A 20288-nucleotide genomic window follows, 5' to 3' on the forward strand; every position below is an offset into this window, starting at 1 on the left:
TCTTTTAGATGCCAGGTAAAGACCTTTTTGTTCACCCAGGCCTTATAAGTTTGGGTTAGCAGATTTGGTCTGTTTTTTAACTAACTTGAAAATGAGTTTTTTAAAAACTGCTTTGTATTGTATTTTGTATTTCCTTTTCAGCTTTATTTTGGTCATGATTTAATGTGTTTTTATTATATGTTTTAATCCTTTATTGTGAAGTGTCCAGAGAACAATTTGTTATGGGGTGGCTAACAAAGTTTTCTTATTATTATTATTATTATCATCATTATCATCATCATCATCCGCTTTCTTCTTCTTCTTTATATTTATTTCTCTAAGACGTACCCATGGCTAATCCCATGTGTGGCAGCTCTCGGGAGAGTTTGCAAGCTGCTGCCAGATACCCATGGGTACAGGGCAAGAAAATGGCGACAGGGGGCAGCAGGCGGGCAGGGAAAGCATCGGCCGGTGGGGAAGGAAAGTGCCCGCCAGGCCAGTGAGAAAGGAAAGCGCCGGCCTGGCTGGCGAGGGAAACCACTGGCAGGCAGGGAGAGAAAGCATCGGCCAGCAAGGGAAAACACCCCCAGTGACGGGCGGGGAAGGAAAGCGCCGGCCTGGCTGGTGAGGGAAAGCCCAGTGGCAGGCGGGGAAGGAAAGCATCAGCCTGCAAGGGAAACCACGGCCGCTGGCTGGTGGGAAGGAAAGTGTTCTCCAGGCCGGTGGGGAAAGAAAGTGTCGACCTGGCCGACAAGGGAAACCACTGCTGGCGGGTGGGGAGGAAAAGCATCGGCCAGCGAAGGAAGCCGCGGGTGGGCAGGGAAGAAAAGTGCTGGGCCTCTGGCCAGGCCAGCGGATGGGGAGGGAAAGTGGACTGGGAGGGAGGAGGAAAGGAGCCCTTTCTGGGGCTGAAGGGAGGAAGGAGGAAGGAGCATGGACTGGGGCTGAAGGGGGGGAGGAAGGAGCACGGACTGGGGCTGAAGGGAGGGGGAAAGGAGAACAGGCTGAAGGGAGAGGGGAAATGAAGATGGGGAGGAGAGACAGGGAGAACAAGGGGCGCAGATGCTCTGCACCCGATCAGATAGTACTTATATATTTATTTTTCCTAGACATACCCGTCACTAATCCCATGCGTGGCAGCTCTCGTGATAGTTCGCAAGCAGTTGCCAATTAGAGATGGGGGAGAAAATAGGGATGCTGGCATGGGGCCGGGAGCAGCAGGTGGCACCGGGCCGGCCACTGGGAATTGGTTCCAGCCAGAAAGCACCAGGCAGGGAGGGGGTGAGAAGAAGTGGGCTGGCTGGCCCGACAGCCAGAAAATGGGGGGGAGGGGGGAAGCAGGCCAGTGGAGACGCAGATGCTCTGCACCCAGCCCAGCTAGTCTTCTATATATTTATTTCTCTTAGAAGTACCTGTTGCTAATCCCGTGCATGGCAGCTCTCGCGAGAGTTTGCGAGCAGAAGCACCATGGTGATTGGGCAGTGGAGATTCCATATGAGGATAGGGAGGAGGAGCCTATGAGAGCAGCAGTACCATGGTGATTGGGCAGTGGAGGTTCCATATGCAGATAGGGAGGCGGAGCCTGTAGTACTGTGGTGATTGGGCAGTGGGGATTCCATATGCAGATAGGGGGGAGGAGCCTGTGATGGTTAAGGTCAGTTGGAATGCAACTGTTACTGGTCAGAAGATTGTTGAAGAATCTATATGTATATAAGAATAGTGGGCAGGGGTCTGTGAAGAGAGGAGTTGTGAGGGAAGAAAGCCCCTTCAGGAGAAGGAGGCCACCGTTGTGTGAAGTAGATGAGGAAACAAGGTGAACAAGATCTATTAACTTAGGAAGGAAGGGTGCGGGGGGAAGCGAGGGGAAGAAAGACAGAAGGGAAGAGTGAGTGGAGGAGATAGAAAGAGGGGGGAAAGGGAGGGGAAGAGAGAAAGAATGAAGGGCAAGGGATGGGCCCAAGCCTGTCAGCGGCCTGAGGAAAACAAGCAACCATCATGGTGCCTGTTGGCAGCAAGGAAGGGCCCAGTCAACCACTGCTGCTGTTTGGGCCACTTCAAACCACATACACCCATGATCAGAAAACTCCCCTAAAAGATGTACAGGTGAAACTCGGAAAATTATAATATCGTGCAAAAGTCCATTAATTTCAGTAATGCAAATTAAAAGGTGAAACTGATATATGAGACAGACGCATTACATGCAAAGTGAGATAGGTCAAGCCTTAATTTGTTATAATTGTGATGATCATGGCGTACACCTCATGAAAACCCCAAATCCACAATCCCAGAAAATTAGAATACTAGATGGAACCAAGAAGACAAGGATTGTAGAATAGAACAATATCGGACCTCTGAAAAGTATACAGTGTACTGTGCTTTATTGGCCAGCAAACTCTCCTGACCTGACCCCATAGAGAATCTATGGGGCATTGCCAAGAGAAGGATGAGAGACATGAGACCAAACAATGCAGAAGAGCTGAAGGCCGCTAATGAAGCATCCTGGTCTTCCATAATACCTCATCAGTGCCACAGGCTGATAGCATCCATGCCATGCCGCATTGAGGCAGTAATTGCAGCAAAAGGGGCCCAAACCAAGTACTGAATACATATGCATGCTTATACTTTTCAGAGGTCCAATATTGTTCTATTCTTCAATCCTTGTCTTCTTGGTTCCATGTAATATTCTAATTTTCTGGGATTGTGGATTTGGGGTTTTCATGAGCTGTACGCCATGATCATCACAATTATAACAAATTAAGGCTTGACTTATCTCGCTTTGCATGTAATGTGTCTGTCTCATATATCAGTTTCACCTTTTAATTTGCATTACTGAAATTAATGGACTTTTGCACAATATTCTAATTTTCCGAGTTTCACCTGTAATAGCCTAGAGTCTCAAGCAATGCTTTATTTCTGGCAATGTCCTGTGCAAACACACATATTCCTAGTGTAAGCTATTTGAGATAGCATTTTAGCTTAACAGTACAATCAGTGTTCATGTTGCTTTAAGTAAAATCAAGTAAAAACCAGCAATGGTGCCCCTCAAAAGCATACCCCCCCATACACAAATGCAACATTCAGATTTTTGTACACTTTTGATGTTTCTTGGGATAGCTTCCTGAGTACAAAAAAACAAATTTCATTTTTATTGCAATTTGAGGTTGACCTCTTTCTCTCTTTCTTTTGAATAAAATGATTGGCCTAAGAAGACTCTCAGAAATGATGGAAACTGTTGTTCTTTTTATTTCCTCATAGTTCTCACAGTGCTAACTCTTCTATTATGGAGACTGGGGAAAGGGGGTTAATGAAATTCACAAGCTTACCCCCCTGCCAGTATATCATGCCCTCCTCCATAGCCTTCTAAACACTAGCTGAGAGAAGGAGATCAAAAGATAAGGGAAATGTGGCCCCCTTATAATTTGAGCACTGAAAAACTGTCTGATTCTGAAGCTGCTGCCATCTGTAGAACACTCTTGGGAAAAGGAAGAGCTTTTAGTAGCACTCTGATATGTGAAGCATAAAATCACGAGAGCTTAAAACCACATGAGCTGATTTCAGTGCACGTACCAAACATCACTCATTATTTTAATAGTTCAATGAGCACTGACTACATATTACTTAGGTTATCCAGACATTTTTCTGTCTGGGCTCTCCCCAAAAGAATAGGCAGATTATCTGTCCTTGATTTTCTATAGAAGTAAGAATTTAGTGATGGAATATGGAGACAAGAGATAAATACAGACTCACTTTGTTCACCAGAAATGTATAAGTAGGTAATTTCTAATTACTAAATCATATTGCAGGGCAAGATGGATTGATTTAACTCCCTAGGGAAAATAAGAAAGATTTAAGTGAAGTTTCCCATTTTGAAATTCATATATTTCTTGAAAAAGTAAGCATACTAACAGGTTGCTATTCAAATTAAGACATATTGGTTTGCAACTTAATAGGGCATACAACTTGAGAGCATGATAGAAAATGTTTGCTCATGTGTCTTTTGCTCTTTGGAATTATATCTGCTAAGAAACAGATTTCTATTTAGCTTTCTCTCTACACTTGCAAGGATACAAAGCAAAGCCTATTGTTACATTCATGCCCCATTCACATGTAATGCAAAACCAGAGTTTAAGGGGCCAGAGGTTGCCAAACAGGTATGCCCAAATGCAGGAAACTCTGTTTCCATGTGGAGAGCAGCCTGAGGTTTTCTTTTCTAAACTCCAATTTGAAGTTTAGTTGCTCCAGCCTGAGGTCTGCCACAGCCTGCATTACGTGCGAATGTGGAACTTCAGGCTCGGCTATCTGGAACCAGAGTTGAGGGAGGATGCTACTCCCTCTCTCTGGCTGTGACTGGCTGTCTGGGCTATCCTTCACACAAGAAGGAAACCCACACAGCCAGTTCCCCCTCTGCAGTCTCCCTGACTTCAGACAGCCTGCTCTCTGTTACGTCCGAATTCGGACAGGAGAGTGGGGTGGGGAAGGCAGTGGAACTGCGAGTCTGTGGTTATGTGTGAATACAGCCACTGTTTCAACTTTAAAGGTAAAGTGTGTCAAGTCGATTTTGACTCCTGGCACCCACAGAGCCCTGTGGTTTTCTTTGGTGGAATACAGGAGTGGTTTACCATTGCCTCCTCCTCTCCAGCATGAGATGATGCCTTTCAGCATCTTCCTATATTGCTGCTTCCCGATATAGGTGTTCTCACATTCTGGGAAACATACCAGTGGGGATTTGAACCAGCAACCTTCTGCTTGTTAGTCAAGCATTTTCTTTCAACTTTGGGTCAAACTAAATATAACATGGAAGATCTGCAAACAGGATCACCCACATTATTTTTTAAATGGCCTTGGGGAGTGGGTGGGAATGCAAATCACTACCGTGGTGCTCGGATTAATCTTTTCTTTATTCACCTTTTTGATGAAATGAGATTAAAGAATATCTGTATAGAGTTATCTGGGTATGATGAAGGGGTTAAATCTCATACTAGGAAAGGCTGGCAGAGACAAGCCCTGCAGCTGGGAAGCCCCCTAGTGGAGGAAAAAAGAACAGAGCAGTTGGAATATTGTTAGAGTTGACAGCTGGAACTGAAGGTTCACAGAGGAAAAGTCTGTCAGGCAACCTAGTAAGAAGGCTGGGAGTAAAGAGGTCAGGTTCTGAAAAATAAAAGTGTAAAGCTGATCAAGCTTATGATCTCTGGAAGGAAACTATTTAAACCAAGACTCATATATGTTGTTTATGTCTGAAGTGAATGAAGAGATACTGTTATGTTAAAACCATTCCTATAACTATGCAAGCAAACCTCCCTGCTTAGAGAACCAAGTGATCTTCAGAATGTGTAATTAATAAATTTCTATTTATTCAACGTTAAAGGAAACTGAGAGTGACTTTGTCTATACCACCTACACCTACAACACCTCATTAGCGGAGCTGAAGACCTATACATATGTAGATCCCGAGATCCTGTTTATACAGAGATTTTTTATGGTGCAGTGGAGTAAGGTGATGCTGGGAGAAATAGAAAAATAATAAACAAGTAGAAACAAGGGTATAAAAAAAACCCTTTTACAACAATATTTTTTTAAAAAATTGAAATGACCCCCTGAAGCTGTTTGTCCCATGCGGGAAACATAACTGTATATTTTATCCTGCGGGGCAAATAGCTGTGGAAAGCTATTTTAATCAGGAAAATTATGCTGATGGAGAAAAGAGGGTTAAAAAACAATGTCACCTTCCCACACTATTACAGACTCAGTTCAAAATGTCCCAGTGCTGCAGCGGCTATTAATGTTTTGTTTTTTAAAAAATACAGTCAATCCTGTTTACAGATTTCCCATGTTGCATCTGGTTTGGTCTTTACTTGAAAGCTAAGGCTGCAGTCCTATGCAGACATTTTTGAAGGTGAATCCTATGGAAGAAAAGTTACTGTATTTCTGAGTAAATTCACTAAGGAAGCACAAGCATCCCTCTGATATGTGTCAAAAATGCTCCAGGATGTGTATGTTCCAAATAGACATATGGAAATCCTGAAGGCTTTGCAAATGATTGTGTATCATAAAGTGCTCACCTGTTCACCTCTGCCATCTCTCCTTCACCCTGTCTTGAAGTCCCTACACATTTACCTTGGGGTAGGGAAAGGAATGGGACTAGCTGATGGTAGCAGTGGGTGCTCCAGGCCCTAGTAGAGCGTCTTTTCCCTGCTGAGGCTGCTGCAATTTGTAGTCCAATCCCAGTAGGTTGGGGGCGGGACTCCATTGGGGTCAGGAAGGCTCACTATTGCCCCTGCCTCAAAGTAAGCTTGTTGGAACCATGCAGAAGGGAAACAGCAGAGGTGGATAGCTTACAGAATTGGATGGAATGCAGACCTGATCAAGCAGGTCAAGCCAGGTCAAGCCAGTCCTGCTTCCAAGCCCTTGGATAGGGGTATTCTGAATGCCCCTACCCAAATGCTTTCAACATCTCTAGACATATAGTGCATAGGGTTGAACTGCCACATATCCAGAACTTTCTAGGTGGTGGGAGGCAGTTACTGTGCAAAATAGTGTTTATTACAAATATTTATACACTTCCCATCTTGTGAAGAGTGTTATAAAGAGTTAATAATAAATTAGAAGACCTCACAAATGCCCATTTTTCACTGTCCATTTTTATACAGCCCCTTCCAAAAGATTCTGGGAGTTGCACAAGGACAAAACCAAACCCGCAACACAATCATTTTAAAAACAATCAATACAAAACCAAATAAACAGTTTAAAACCATTAAACAATTAAAAGCATTTAAAACAGTTCTAAAACCCTGAAAGTCCAGACCAAACAAATAGGTTTTAAGGGCTCTCTTGAAGGCCAGTAATGAACCTAAACTACAGATTTCTGCTAGGAGTGTATTCCACAGCCCAGGAACAGTTACAGAGAAGCCCCAGTTCCGAGTCGCCACTAGACGTACTGGTGGTAACTGGAGACGGACCTCAGATGACCTTAACATGTGATGGGGATCATACAGAAAGCATTCTCTGTTATCCTGGACCTAGGCCATTCAGGGCTTTAAAAGTAATAACCAGCACTTAGTATTTTGCCTGGAAATATACTGGCAGCAAGTGCAACTGTTTAAGTACAGGCATAATATGGTCTCTCTGGGATACCCCAGAGACCAATCTCGCTGCTGTATTTTGGATTAACTGAAGTTTCAGAATTACACAAGTCCCACATAAGAGTGCATTGCAATAGTCAGGCCTAGGTTACCAGCTGATGCACCACTGTTTTGAGATAGTTCTCTTCAAGGAATGGGCGCAGCTGTCGAATCAGCTGAAGCTGATGGAAGGCACTCCTGGCCAGAGCCTCCACCTGAGATACCAGGGTGAGGCCTGGGTCCAAGAGTACTCCCAAGCTGCATACCTGCTCCTTCCGGGGGAGTGCAGCCCCATCCAGCACAGGAAGCTCTATTCATCCATCAAATTCTGAGCCCCTACAATGAGCACATCCATCTTGCTTGGACTCAGCTTCAATTTGTTATCCCTCATCCAGCCCATTACTGCCTGTAGGCAGGCATTTAGAGAATGAATGCCATTTCATGGTGGTGGTGGTGACGGCGACAAGGAGAAATAGATTTGGTTGTCATCAGCATACTCATAACACCCTGCACCAAATCTCCTGATGACCTCACCCAGCAGTTTCATGTAGATATTAAAAAGCATTGGTGACAGAATGGAGCTCTGAGAGAGACCATATAACTGCTCCTGATTTGAGAAGCAACTGTCACCAAGCTCCACCATCTGGAATCTAGCTGAGAGATAGAAACAGAACCAATGCAAAGCAGTTCCTCCTATCTCCAACTCCCCCAGGCAATCCAGAAGGATACCATGGTTGGTGGTATCAAACAGCGCCAAGAGATCCAAAAGAACCAGTAGAATCACACTTCCTCTCTTGATTCCCTGGTAAAGGTCATCTATTAGGCCAACCAAGGCTGTCTCAACCCCATTGCCAAAATATGACATTGTGTTATTTATAATTGTTAAGCTCAGAAGTGAGATATTTCCCCCTATTGTTCTCTGTGTTTTATGTAGAAAAACAGCATATAACTCAGTGTTTGATACTGTACCTAGTCGTAGTTCGGTTTTAAGAGATTGTAAATGTAGGCTTTCACATGTTGGTTTATTTGAAATCCAGATTCTCCCTCAGAAGAGGATCCGCTGCCTATTATGAATTGCTTCGACCTCCTGCTCTCAAAAAGGGCCAATCACAGATCTTTGCCTGTCATTTGGAGGGAGGAGCAATCCCCTCAACCTCAGTTTTTCGCCCTGCCCCTGTCTTGCTCCAGCAGGTTCCGAAATCGTTAGCTCTGTACTTGATTCGTGTTATTGAGGAGTGTTTTTTAAGTCTCCGGTTGTGTGTTCTCCTTCTCCCTTTTCAACTTCCCTGCTTGGATTAGCGATGGGGGAACCAGGGAGACAGATGTTTTAAAAAGTTTTTCTATTGCCTCCACTGCGGCGTTTGGCACACTCTGCCCAACATGGCCACCGACTCTGGGCGCAACAAGAGAGAGGTTTCTCCCTCTCTCAGAGGAGGAGTTGGTGGCACATTCTGTGTGCCAGGCCAAGTGGGTGGTGGCGACCTCTCCCTCACCCATTGTTCGAACTTCCAAGACTGTGAGGAAGAGGTCATGGCAGAAAGGAAAGCAAAGAGTTCTTGGGAGGCACATAAGGCTCCACTCCGGGAGGCGGTGCCAGCCAAATGGGGGAAAGTGTCTCACCACTCTCTAGGGTCAATCGGCCCGATGCGGGGCAGAGATCAGGCTGGGGTTCTGGGAGCGCAGCCCTTAGTGGGGGCTCCCACCACTCTGCCCACCAAACGCTTGTGCCCTTCCGAGGCCAATCATCAGATGGCTCCAATTGAGAATGAGGAAGACAAGTTTCCTCCCAGCTTTGTGGCTCTGCTCCAACGCGTTATGGCAGTGGAGTTTAGCAAGCTGCCCTGGCCACCTCTTCCCGCCAATTTGCCTCCGGAGCGATGCAGGCAGGGAACTCGCTGCTCAGCCCTGCACAGGAACAAGGGTCACCTGTCCTGTCTCCACAGGGGTCTTCTGTCCCTATTTGCCCTGCAGCTCCTTCGCTGCCAGCAGTGCCTTCATTGCCCATGAGGCACAATCCTGTTGTTCTTTCTGAAGTGTCTGATTTGGATAATGAAGATGGGGAGCTTTCAGGGGACAAGGAGGAGCCTGATAATTCCTAGCACCCACCTTACTGACTGTTCTCTCAGTTGGATTTTTCTGTGTTCCTGCACAAAGCCTACAAGATCCTTAGGTTGGAGGGGGTGGCCCAGGCTGTCTCCGAAAAGCCCACAGGCGATTCAGCAGTGCTTCCCTCCCTTCAAGCACTTGAGGTCTCAGTGCCTTGCCCACATTTGTTTTTGAGTATTATACAGGCAGAATAGGACATCCCTACTGAGAGTAAGGGGCCTCCACCTACAGTTAGACGTTTTTATAATGCAACCAAGTTGGTGATGGAAAAGCTCAGGGTGCCCCCATTGATACTGAAATGGCTGCCTTAGTGCTGGGAGCCATCTTACCAAAGGATAACGTGCAATGAGGTACTAAAAAAGGTACCTCATTATGTGCTAAAAAAGGTACTAAAAGATCTGAACGACAAAAAATGGGTTCTAGAATCCATACTAGTTGAAACGAAAGATAAGAAGAAGGCCATGCCTTCTAGTAATCAAAAGGAAGATTATAAGTCCTTTCCATCCATGTCATCCAAAGCCAGGGGCTACAAGGCAAGGTTTTGACCCCGCCAGAATAGTCAGGATAGGTTTGCCTGGTCTAAGCCAAAAATTCCCTTTTGGGACCACATGCCCCACAGGCGTCAGCAGGCTGATCAGAATGCCAAGCCCAGCTACAGGTGAAATCCCAGCCAATGACTGTTCTTTTGGGCAGTCCCCGCCACTTCTCCAGGTGGGGGGAAGCTTGCAGGCATTTGTACAGCATTGGAAAATGATGTGTATGGACACTTGGATTCACCAGACCATGGGTTACTTCCTGGAGTTTTCTTCCCAGCCCCGGACCATTTCCTGCCATCTCCTTGGTCCCACAAGGAGTCCAAGCATGTCCTGATGTTGGATGCCGTTCATCATTGGAGGAGAGTGGGTGGGGGGTGTATTCCATTTTATTCCTAGTTCCAAAAAAAGAACAGGGAATGGAGGGCCATCTTGGACCTCAGATTTGTCAACCGGTTCCTGAGGAAGAAGGGGTTCCACATGGAGACCCTCTGTTTGATTCTGATGGCCATCCAGCAGGGAGACTTCTTGACATCGGTGGACCTCAAAGAGGCATACCTCCATGTTCCCATTCTTGTCCAGGACAGGCGCTTCCTTCACTTTGTGTACAGCAACTCCCACTTCCAGTATCAGGCTCTCCCCTTCAGTCTCTCGACTGCGTCATGAGTGTTTACCAAGATCATGGTGGCACTTGTGATGCACTTGAGGACCATGGGCATCCATGTGTACCTTTATTATCGTCAGTTACCAAAAGAGTTCCCTCAGACCGCAGAACAGGATCCTGAATTTGGGGGCATTCATCAACACCGTTCTGGGGATGGTTTCTCTTTCTCCCAAACGCAGATGGAAGTTGGTTTCCAAGTGCCAAACTGAAGTACCCCTGACCCCAATAGGGGGGGTTCGTTCCTGGGCGGATGGAGCCCAATAATCAGCCCAGACGAGAGGACTTAAGATCAAAGTTTTATTTGGCCTTAAGTAGCAAAGGTGCTGCTTGGCTCACGCTCAAAGCAGGACAAAGACCTGATACAGAAGCAGCACATTTATACACCAAAGCATTCTTAAGAAAACAGTTACAGATAGTTACAGAAAAAGAAACAGTTATATGTCATAGGTCATAACTCATAGTTAGTTCCCCTTTCATCTGGAAATGGGTCTGGCATTAGGTCATAAATTAGTTGTGCAAGCCGTAGGCCGGTCTGGTCTTTATCTTGCCCCCTCAGCACTTTGCGGTTCCTATGTTAAATATGAATTCTGCTAACTGTAGGAAACCTAACTACCAGGGGTGAGAATTATTTCAGCATAAGCAAATTCTTATTTCAAACTCAAGCAAAATGGCAAAGCTTATGTCAAGCAGTTAACTTCTATATTCAACTTATATAGCCCATACACCAAGGTCCGGCGTTCTGTCACTAAGTCAGCTGCAAGGAATTATGGTGTCTACCACAGGGAGACCGTGGTAGACACCGCATTCACGTCCTCTCCAATGGTTTCTTTTGCCTTGGCAGGACCAGGTCATGGAAAGGGCAAGGCTCAAGATCAGCTTACCGGAACGTGTACGGCATCCTTGAGTAGGTGGGCATCCCTGGCCATGTTGAAAGGGGTTATGTTTCCCCCAGTAAAATGGATCCAAGTGACAATCGACACCAGTCTTCAGGGCTGGGGAGTGGGCACTGACAGCAACTTCTGGTTCAGGATCTTTGGTCCAAAGTGGAAAGGTTAAACAGTATTAACTGGCTGGAGCTCCAGGCCAGAAGATACGTCCTCATGGAGTTCTTGCCCGTTCTCCGAAACCACCATGTCCTAGTTTGGACTGAGTGCGACAGCCAAGGCCCACATCAACTGTCAGGGTGGCACAAGGACCCGGACCCACATGAGGAAGGCGGAAAGTCTTCTAGCTTGGGCGGAGATCAATCTGCTGTCCCTAGAGGCAGACCATGTAAATGGGGTGTTAAACATCATTGTGGATTGGTTAAGACACTCTCAGATCAGGCAGACTGGTCACTAAGCGATCAAGCATTTTTTCGGATCATGCAGAGGTTAAGGCAGCTGGTAACGGACCTGTTTGAAACCCCGGCAAACAGCAAGCTTCCCTGGTTCTTGTCTAGGTACCTAACCCCAGGGGTGGAGGGGGTGGATGCCTTGACAGTGCCCTGGCCGGAGGGTCTGCTTTATGCTCCCCTACCACGGCAACAATAATCCCTCAGACAGTAAGATGGATATGTTAGGTGGGGGCGGAGGTTGTCCTGGTAGCTCCACATTGGCCATACCGCCCTTGGTTCTCAGAACTGGTAGAGCTGTCCAGCAAATGGCCCTAGGGTCTCACAGAAAACTTCTCAGGCAGGGCCCGGTTCCCTCCGCCCCCCCAGAGCTAGAATGGCTTGATGTGTTTGAATGGAAATTGAGAGGGACTCCTTAGAGGCCCGCGGGTACTCTCAGTCGGTCCTAGGCACTATCATGGCCTCCCATAGCCCTTCCACGGTTAGGATATAACAGTCGATCTGGAAGGCATTCTTCCAATGGTGTGACATGCTGGGAATCACATCATTGTTGGGCTCAATTGTTCAGGTTTTGGGGTTTATGCAGAGGGGTCTCGATAAAGGACTTCGTCGCCAAGTTTTTGCCATTGCTTCAGTCTTAGACATGCTGTGTGTGACCTCTCTATCAGGGCACTCACATATCCAAAGATTTCTGAGAGGGGCAACCACCCTAAAACTGCCAATGATTCATAGGTTTCCCCCATGGGATTTGAACCTGGTGCTTAAGGCCCTCACCAAGACACTGTTTGAGCCCTTGATGTCCCTGAGGCTTTTGTCTTTTAAGGTGTTGTTCTTGGTTGCGATAACATCCGCAAGGTGGGTCTCTGATTTGGGGGATCTTCTGTCACGAAGGAGTTGTGCTTAATTTCCCCTAAGTATGTGCTACCTCAAACTGATCTGACTTACTTACCAAAGGTGAGTTCTGTTTTTCACAGAGCCCAGGAACTGATGCTGCCATCTTTTTGCCCTAATCTGCCTAAAGAGAAGGAGTGGCATGCGATGAATGTCCGCAGAGCTCTTAAAATTTACCTGTGGCATACTAAGTCATTCAGGGTTTCTGAGTCACTCTTCATTTCCTTTAGGGATTGTTCCCATAGCAAGAGGGTCTCTACGTCTACCCTGGTTTGGTGGGTTTGCCAATGTATCCAATTGGCTCATACTACTGCAGGTGTGCCTTCACCAGGGGGGATCCGGCCCATTCGACTAGAAGCGCAGTGACTTCGGCTGCTCTTTCCACAATGGCTCCATTGGTAGACATTTGCTGGGCTGCCATCTTTGTAAAGCATTATAGAATAAAAAATTGGGCTTCAGCCAATGCCTCATTTGGTCGGAGGGTCCTGCAACAGGTGGTTTCTACTTAGGGACCAGACTTCATAATCCCCACCCAATTTTTTGTGGCAGGGGCTCTGATAGATCCCATAATAGGCAGTGGATACAACCCTCTTCCGAGCGTTTTTTCCTTGACCTTGCAACTGTTATGTATCCTGTGCAAAGTCTGTTTTGTCTTACCTTTGGCAATGGAGCATTAAGGATCTGGCGACATACTGAGGTTGAGGGGATTGCTCCTCCCTCCAAGTGGCAGGCAAAGATCTGTGACTGGCCCTGTCTCAGAGCAGGAGGTTGAAGCAACCCATAATAGGCAGTGGATACAATCCTGGCACAGCGGGGAAATGCTTGACTAACAAGCAGAAGGTTGTCAGTTTGAATCCCTGCTGATACCATATTGGGCAGCAGCGATATAGGAAGATGCTGAAAGGCATCATCTCATACTGTACAGGAGGAGGCAATGGTAGAACCCTCCTGTATTCTACCAAAGAAAACCACAGGGCTCTGTGGGAGCCAAGAGTTGAAATCAACTTGACGACACACTACCTTTACAACCCATACTTTTGAGGAGAATGAACTGTCAGGTAAGTGTCAACGATTTATTTTTCCCTAAACCAGGTTATTTTAAAAATGAGTTGCAATTGAACTTTTTAAATATATAATTTTTAATTAATTAATAATAATAATTTTATTGACTATGCTGCAGAAACTAGTGTGTTGTATCTGATGCAATTATTAAATTTAATTTAAAATCAAACATATCCAGATTCATAGGTCATAATCTCAGGTATACAAATAACTGCATTAAAAACTGTTGTGCCCCATAATTTAGGCTGCCATCCTGGAAGCATTTATTTTAAGGTAGCCTGAAGGATGTCAACTGGGCTACTGCAAAGTTCACAATGTTGTCCTAACTGCTGTAGCACAGTAGAGGGAGCTCTTGGATCAGAGTACTTTTCTGAAATCAGTCCCTTTTTGTGGCAGAAAGTGAAACACAAACTCACTTAAACTTGGTCACATTAAAATCTTTTGGAACTGCAGTGGAAAAGTACACCACATTAAAATCAGTCAGACTTTCAGTATTTCTAAGCAGAAGAAAGCCTTCGTTACACACAGACATCTTAACAGCTAGGTAGGGCTAGCTATGTAAAGTAGCAAAGAATAAGCAGATCATCATGGTATTTGGGAAGGGAACGTTGGGGGGGATGAATAATGTTTGGTGTTCGATGTTTGAGTTTTTTCAGGGATGTAGCAAGGCTGCGGTGGGCCATGGGACAAAAATTGAAAATGGGTCCCTGCCCCACCCCACACACATTATCTTCTTCTTCTTCAGAGAGGCATGAGGGGAAGAGCAAAGAGCAAGCCATCACCCAGCTGGCGGGCCCCCCTCCCTCAGGGGCCAGGGTCATGTGTTTCCACCCACCCACTTGGCTTCAGTTATAGCTATGCCCCAGCGTTCTGTCTGTCAAGAAACTGCAGTCTCAGAAAAGACTACAGATTCCAAGAGCACCCACACCATTCCAGGAGCACCCACACCTGGACTCCACAGGAAAAAGAAAAAAACACACATTGCTTTAAAAGCTGAGCCATGCATGTACATGCTTTTGTGTGAATGTCTTTACAAACGTTCATTTAAAAGAAAAGCAGGATGCAGCAGGCCCCCTCAAATGGCTGGCCTTTCAGGGCTTTTAAAAATATATATATATTTATTTTTTAAATCTTTAAATTTTTAAATTTTTAACTTGATTTAATGTTTTTAATGACTTAACACACACACACACCCCCGCCTTGTGCAGACGGGAGGGAGTTTGTCCCAGCCTGTCCTGCGCGAAGCCCAGGAAGGGTTCCGTTTGACCTTTTTGGTCAAGGGGCGGGGTTTCGGCCAGGATTGACCGATCCCTGCCCCATCCTCCATTTTCCATTCTCTCTTCAGTTGGGGTCAGGCAATCACAGGAGAAGGGGCTTTCCCCTCCCTCCCTCCCCGGTGCAGAGCGGGTCTAGCGACTAGCCGCCTGAAGAGGCCGAGTAGGAATTTTTTGCTCCCAGCGCATTGGCCACTGTTGGGGTTTTTTTCGCCTACTCCGTTCTGTGTCCTGGGTGCGTAGTTAGAGTTAGGTCAGCCACAATGGCAGGAACAGTGCGGGCGGGGTGGCAATTTGAGGGTTAGAACATCAGTGAGCACCCTTGGATATGTGAAAGGGGTGATTGGTTAATCGCTCCTTTGTAGCCTGTGCGGCACGGGGAGAATGATTGCCATGAACCCTGCTTCAGGACTTCTCCAACCTTTGGGCTGTGTGGTCCGGGGTGGAGGAATGCCTAGAAGTATCCAGACCCTCCCTTACAGAAGGGAGGGTTGGCTTTGAAGGAATTGGGTGGGGTGTACCTGCCCATTCCCGAGCCAGGGTGTGTCCCCCAGTAGGGTGCTGGGTAGGACTTCAGAGTTCTGACCTGCTCTATTGGCCCGCACTGTTCTTTAAGGGTGATTAATCACCTGGTGTTGCAGTCTGCCATGTCGTGTGTAATAGTTAACAAAGTTGTGGCCCTTTTCTTCTATACTGAGTCTACGTTTTCTTGAGCTGGGGTCTGGGGATAATGTTTTATTTTTGTTTAAAATGTTTTTAAATTGTTAGTTGTTGTTTTAATGTTTTAATTTGTTTTAGCTTTTTATTGTTTTAAAAGTTGTTTTAATTGTAAACTGCCCTGAGCCATTTTGGAAGGGTGGTATATAAATCAAATAAATAAATAAATAAATAAATAACACTAGAACTAGGGGTCATCCCATGAAATTGATTGCCACGAAATCTAGGACCAACAAACGGAAGTACTTTTTCACACAACGCATAATCAGTTTGTGGAATTCACTGCCCCAAGATGTGGTGACAGCTAACAACCTGGATAACTTCGTGGAGGAGAGGTCTATCATCGGCTACTAGTTGGAGGGCTATAGGCCACCTCCATCCTCAAAGGCAGGATGCCCCTGAGTATCAGCTGCAGGGGAGTAACAGCAGGAGAGAGGGCATGCCCTCAACTCCTGCCTGTGGGCTCCCAGTGGCATCTGGTGGGCCACTGTGCGAAACAGGATGCTGGACTAGATGGGCCTTGGACCTGATCCAGCAGGGCTGTTCTTATGTTCTAAAGGCAATAGGCCAACTCACCGAGGCCAACTCACTACCGCCAATTGGACATGGCCAACTCACTGCAGGGACAACTCACTGCAGGGAATAATGCAACTCCCCCCACCTCCCAAGCCTGTCCTGTCATTTTGGCTTTCGATCCAGAGGGGACAAGTGGGAGGGAGGCGAGAGGAAGTCAGCCCTCCTCCCCACCCGAAGAGAAAGCTTGCAAAACCTTTTACACACAATGGAGTTTTCTTACACAGAGTGGAGTTTGTTGCAAACGAACAAGCGGCAGGCAGGAAGCCTGCAGCGTTGGCTCTGCCTGCGCCGGATCAAAAGCCAAAGTGACAGGACAGGCATGTGGAGGGGGCGGGCGGGGAGGGAGATATGTTGTCCACTGAGCGGAAGCTGCAGGGAGGGCTCTCTGGGCACCCCTTCTGCTTTGGACAGAGAGTCTCCCAGCCCTCCTCCTGCCCACCTGCCCCTTGGTTTTGTCAGGAGAAGCTCCGTTTTGCAGGAGAGTTGCAGCTTTCTCAGTGAGGCTGGCAAGTTGCCTCCAGAGAAGGGCCATTTGACTCGGAATGGGTAGAGCCCACATCGCTGCTCTCCTAGCCTGCCTCCCCCACCCACCCCATCCCAGTGAGCCACGGAGCAAAACGGCAACTGCTGCGAGGAGCGAGTTGATGCTTTTCTACTAAATGAAGTTATCACACCTCTTTCACTGCAGTACTACAAGGTCATATTTAGACAGCAGAATCAAAATCTGAGAAGAGTCACAAATTTTTTTTGATTTGTTTACTATTGCATTTTTGTCACCTCTCCAGAGGTGATAAATAGTTCAGATTGGTGACAAATTTGAAAAAGGGGCTATTTTGATCCAATATGGCGTTCTGGTCATAATATTGCTCTGGAGTCAGTAACAATTATACTGTGGGCTTGCAAACATCTAGAAGCCTGAGCATGTATACACTTATCCAAGCTCTGGCAGTTGTACATGGCTGGGCCCAGAAACAGAGTGGGGAAATTGATCCTCACCAGACATTTCAGTTCTCATGAGGCACAACCCCACATGTAGGAATGCAGAGAGATTCTTAGACAGTCTAACACCACACCAAATACAAGCATGTTTTGACAATTGTGCGGTTATTTTGAAACTCTACAGTGTCCAACAAGAGGCTGTGTTCTTTATGGGGAGGATGCTAGGAGATATGCCAGTTTTCAACATGCAGATAATGCAGCCCAGACTACAGCCCAGTCTCTTGTTCCTGCAAAAATAAATGAATAGATAAAAGCCTAACTGTCTGTACAATTCTGCAGAGTGAATGATTGGCATGGCATCTTGATATCTTCTCTGCCATGTAAGCAGTTTTATGCTGGGCCATAGGGTGCAGTGAGTTGCACTTTCCTGCAGAGAGTTAAAAAACAACAATACAACATGCACACACACACCTTGGCCAGGAAATCTCTTCCTAAGAGTTTTGCTAAACAATTCAAAATTCAGCTACACACCAGATCCCCCAAGTGTTCTGTTAATATCCCTGGGATACATGTGAGGTAGTCTGATTTAATAAGAGAACTCAGCAACAAGGTCTGCTGCTGCTTTGGGGAGACCCGCAAAGGGGCAATATGAGGAGGAAAATGCCAGCTCACCTGCTCCACAGCTCTGGTGCAGGTGTCACACCTGACATTTCACTTCTCACTTCCCATGCGGCACAGCCCCACAGGTAGTGATATACCCATGCAAACCATCCACATTGGGAGGGCAGTCTAACCTAAAACTAAGGCCTAGGGAACCACAGTACAGCCATCTAAATATGAAGTCCCATAACTCTCTATGCCTCTTCCACACTGGAAACTAAGGGGTTAATTCCCCCAGCCCTCTCTGCCCAGGGAGGTAGCCTTTACCTCTTAAGGAGTAAATCTGCTGCAGCTGTTGAGAGAAACATAGACAAGGGGCCCAAATAACTGGCTGACACCTCTAGGAAGATAAGTGAAGGGGAAATGGAATAGGCTATAAAGGGTGGATGTTGGGAAACTGATACAAGTTAAGGGATGGTCAGTTGTTTCGTTCCGATGTAAACAAAGGTGGATCTGCACTGATGATAGGCTTTGCAATTCCTTCTAAGACTTTTGTTACACCATGATAGATGACTAAGCTACCCTCTGTGCATAAATACTTACCTGTAACTGGGGGTCTTCGCTCTCGATTTGGGTGCGCCCCGAAAGCCTTACTTGCTAGCAGTAAACATCCCATAAGCTTTTCCCTGTGTGTGTGTGTATTATTTGGCGTCGTGCACCACCCAGACAAGAACCGGCTTTCACGGTTATATCAGTAGGAATGCAGAGAGATTCTTCCTTCCACTGCAGAACATGAAAGACATGCTTTGGTGGCTGGTAGGTGGAATCTTAGCTTCCTCTTGCCTCCTTCCTGCTTGTCCCCTCCAGATCGACAGAACGGGCTTGCGGGGTGGAGGTGCGTTGTTCCCCACGGTGAGTTGTTCCTGCGGCGAATTGGCTGCATCCAATTGACCGGCAGCAAGTTGGCCACGGTGAGTTGTCATAGACTCTGTTCTAAGCATGACGGTGTGTGAGGCAGCAGCCAGGTAGGATGGCTTTTTCCTCCCTCCATAAAATGCTGGGGACAGAATCTAACTAGGGCGTGTTTGTCCTACCCAGTGGTCACCTTGCACACCATCATTCTCCCTGCTCCCTACTTTAATGTTTGCAAGCACACAACCAAAAATTGGGAGCATGCCCGACTCTCCTGTCCAGGCTGGGCATTTCTCTTACCCTGCTAGCAATCATGTGAACAAGCCTACTATGTGTGGATAGGTTTAGTCTCTTCCTGCATGTTGCTTCCTTATAAGCAGTTTACAAACAAAATTGCCTACCCTCACTTCCCCATGCCAAGGAAGCTTCCAGACTGACTGAGCTAATGAAGGCAGTATACTCAGGGTCTTTCTGTCATTTAGCTGTATGGAAGAAGCTCCTAAAGAAGCCAGGTGTTGCCACAAATCCATTCACCCCATAAATCCTCAGGGAAGGGAGAGTTCCTTTCTTCCTTTGCCTCCCCGCCCCAGATCAGCCACAAATGGTTACTGGTCTCCAGTTGTATCTTCATATGCTTCAGTGTCAGTCTAATCAAAATTTCAGGGGCTGCTATTGCATACTTACTTACCTCTTGTGATATGCATTATGACCCATGAATCTATACTGTTGTTTCACATGAAGTGCGATGCCTGCGCTGCACTCATGATACATTTCTTGCAAAATGACAGACGTTTTTGATTGTGCCTGTTCTGCGTAGGTAGCAGAGTTTGAACATATACAGCTGCCATACTAACACCACCACCACCGCCAAATATTTATTTCCCACATTTTAACAAAAGTGTCCAAAGCGGTTTACATAAATAAATAATAAATAAATAAGATGGATCCCTGTCCCCAAAGGACTCACAATCTAAAAATAAAAATAAAATAGACGCCAGCAGCAGTCACTGGAGGGGTACTGTGCTGGGGGTGGATAGGGCCAGTTGCTCTCCCCCTGTTAAATAAAGTGAATCACCACATTTAAAAAGTGCCTCTTTGCCTAGTTAGCAGGGGTTAGTCAAATCATTGGTCTATCCATCCCAAGTACTGCCTACTCGTAACTCAGTGGCTCACCAAGGCCTAAGGCAGATGTCTTTTGCAGCTACACTAAATGAGATCTTTCTAAATGAGATGGAACCTGGAAGTGCTAATATGTAAAGAATGTGCTCTACCAATGAGGTATGGCTATATTTTGCCAATATTTGCTATGCAACCCGTTTTTAGTTATTAAACACCACAGAAAGAAAAAAAGGAAAAAATAGTCTTGTGTTTTATATATTGTGTTTTATATTACTTTTATTACTTTTAATATTATTACATATATATTACTTTTGAAATGAATGAATTCTAGTGTCCTCTGCTTCTTTTAATCTTTCTTTTTTAGTTGACAAAATACAAGAAAAATAAGATGCCAGTAACAAAAGGTGTCATCCTATCTCTTTGTTGTCTGGTCTTTTTTAAACTCAGAAACTGTAGGATGCTTAG

The 20288-nt window shown here is 46.1% G+C and overlaps 1 long non-coding RNA gene across 1 annotated transcript in view; it reads left to right on the plus strand.

Annotated features, from left to right (window-relative positions):
• Positions 1–20288, plus strand: part of LOC128342798 (uncharacterized) — a 58712-nt gene that overhangs the window by 1135 nt on the left and 37289 nt on the right. The window lies entirely within an intron of this gene.

The sequence above is a fragment of the Hemicordylus capensis genome, chromosome 2 (genome assembly GCF_027244095.1).
Source record: "Hemicordylus capensis ecotype Gifberg chromosome 2, rHemCap1.1.pri, whole genome shotgun sequence".
NCBI lineage: Eukaryota > Metazoa > Chordata > Lepidosauria > Squamata > Cordylidae > Hemicordylus > Hemicordylus capensis.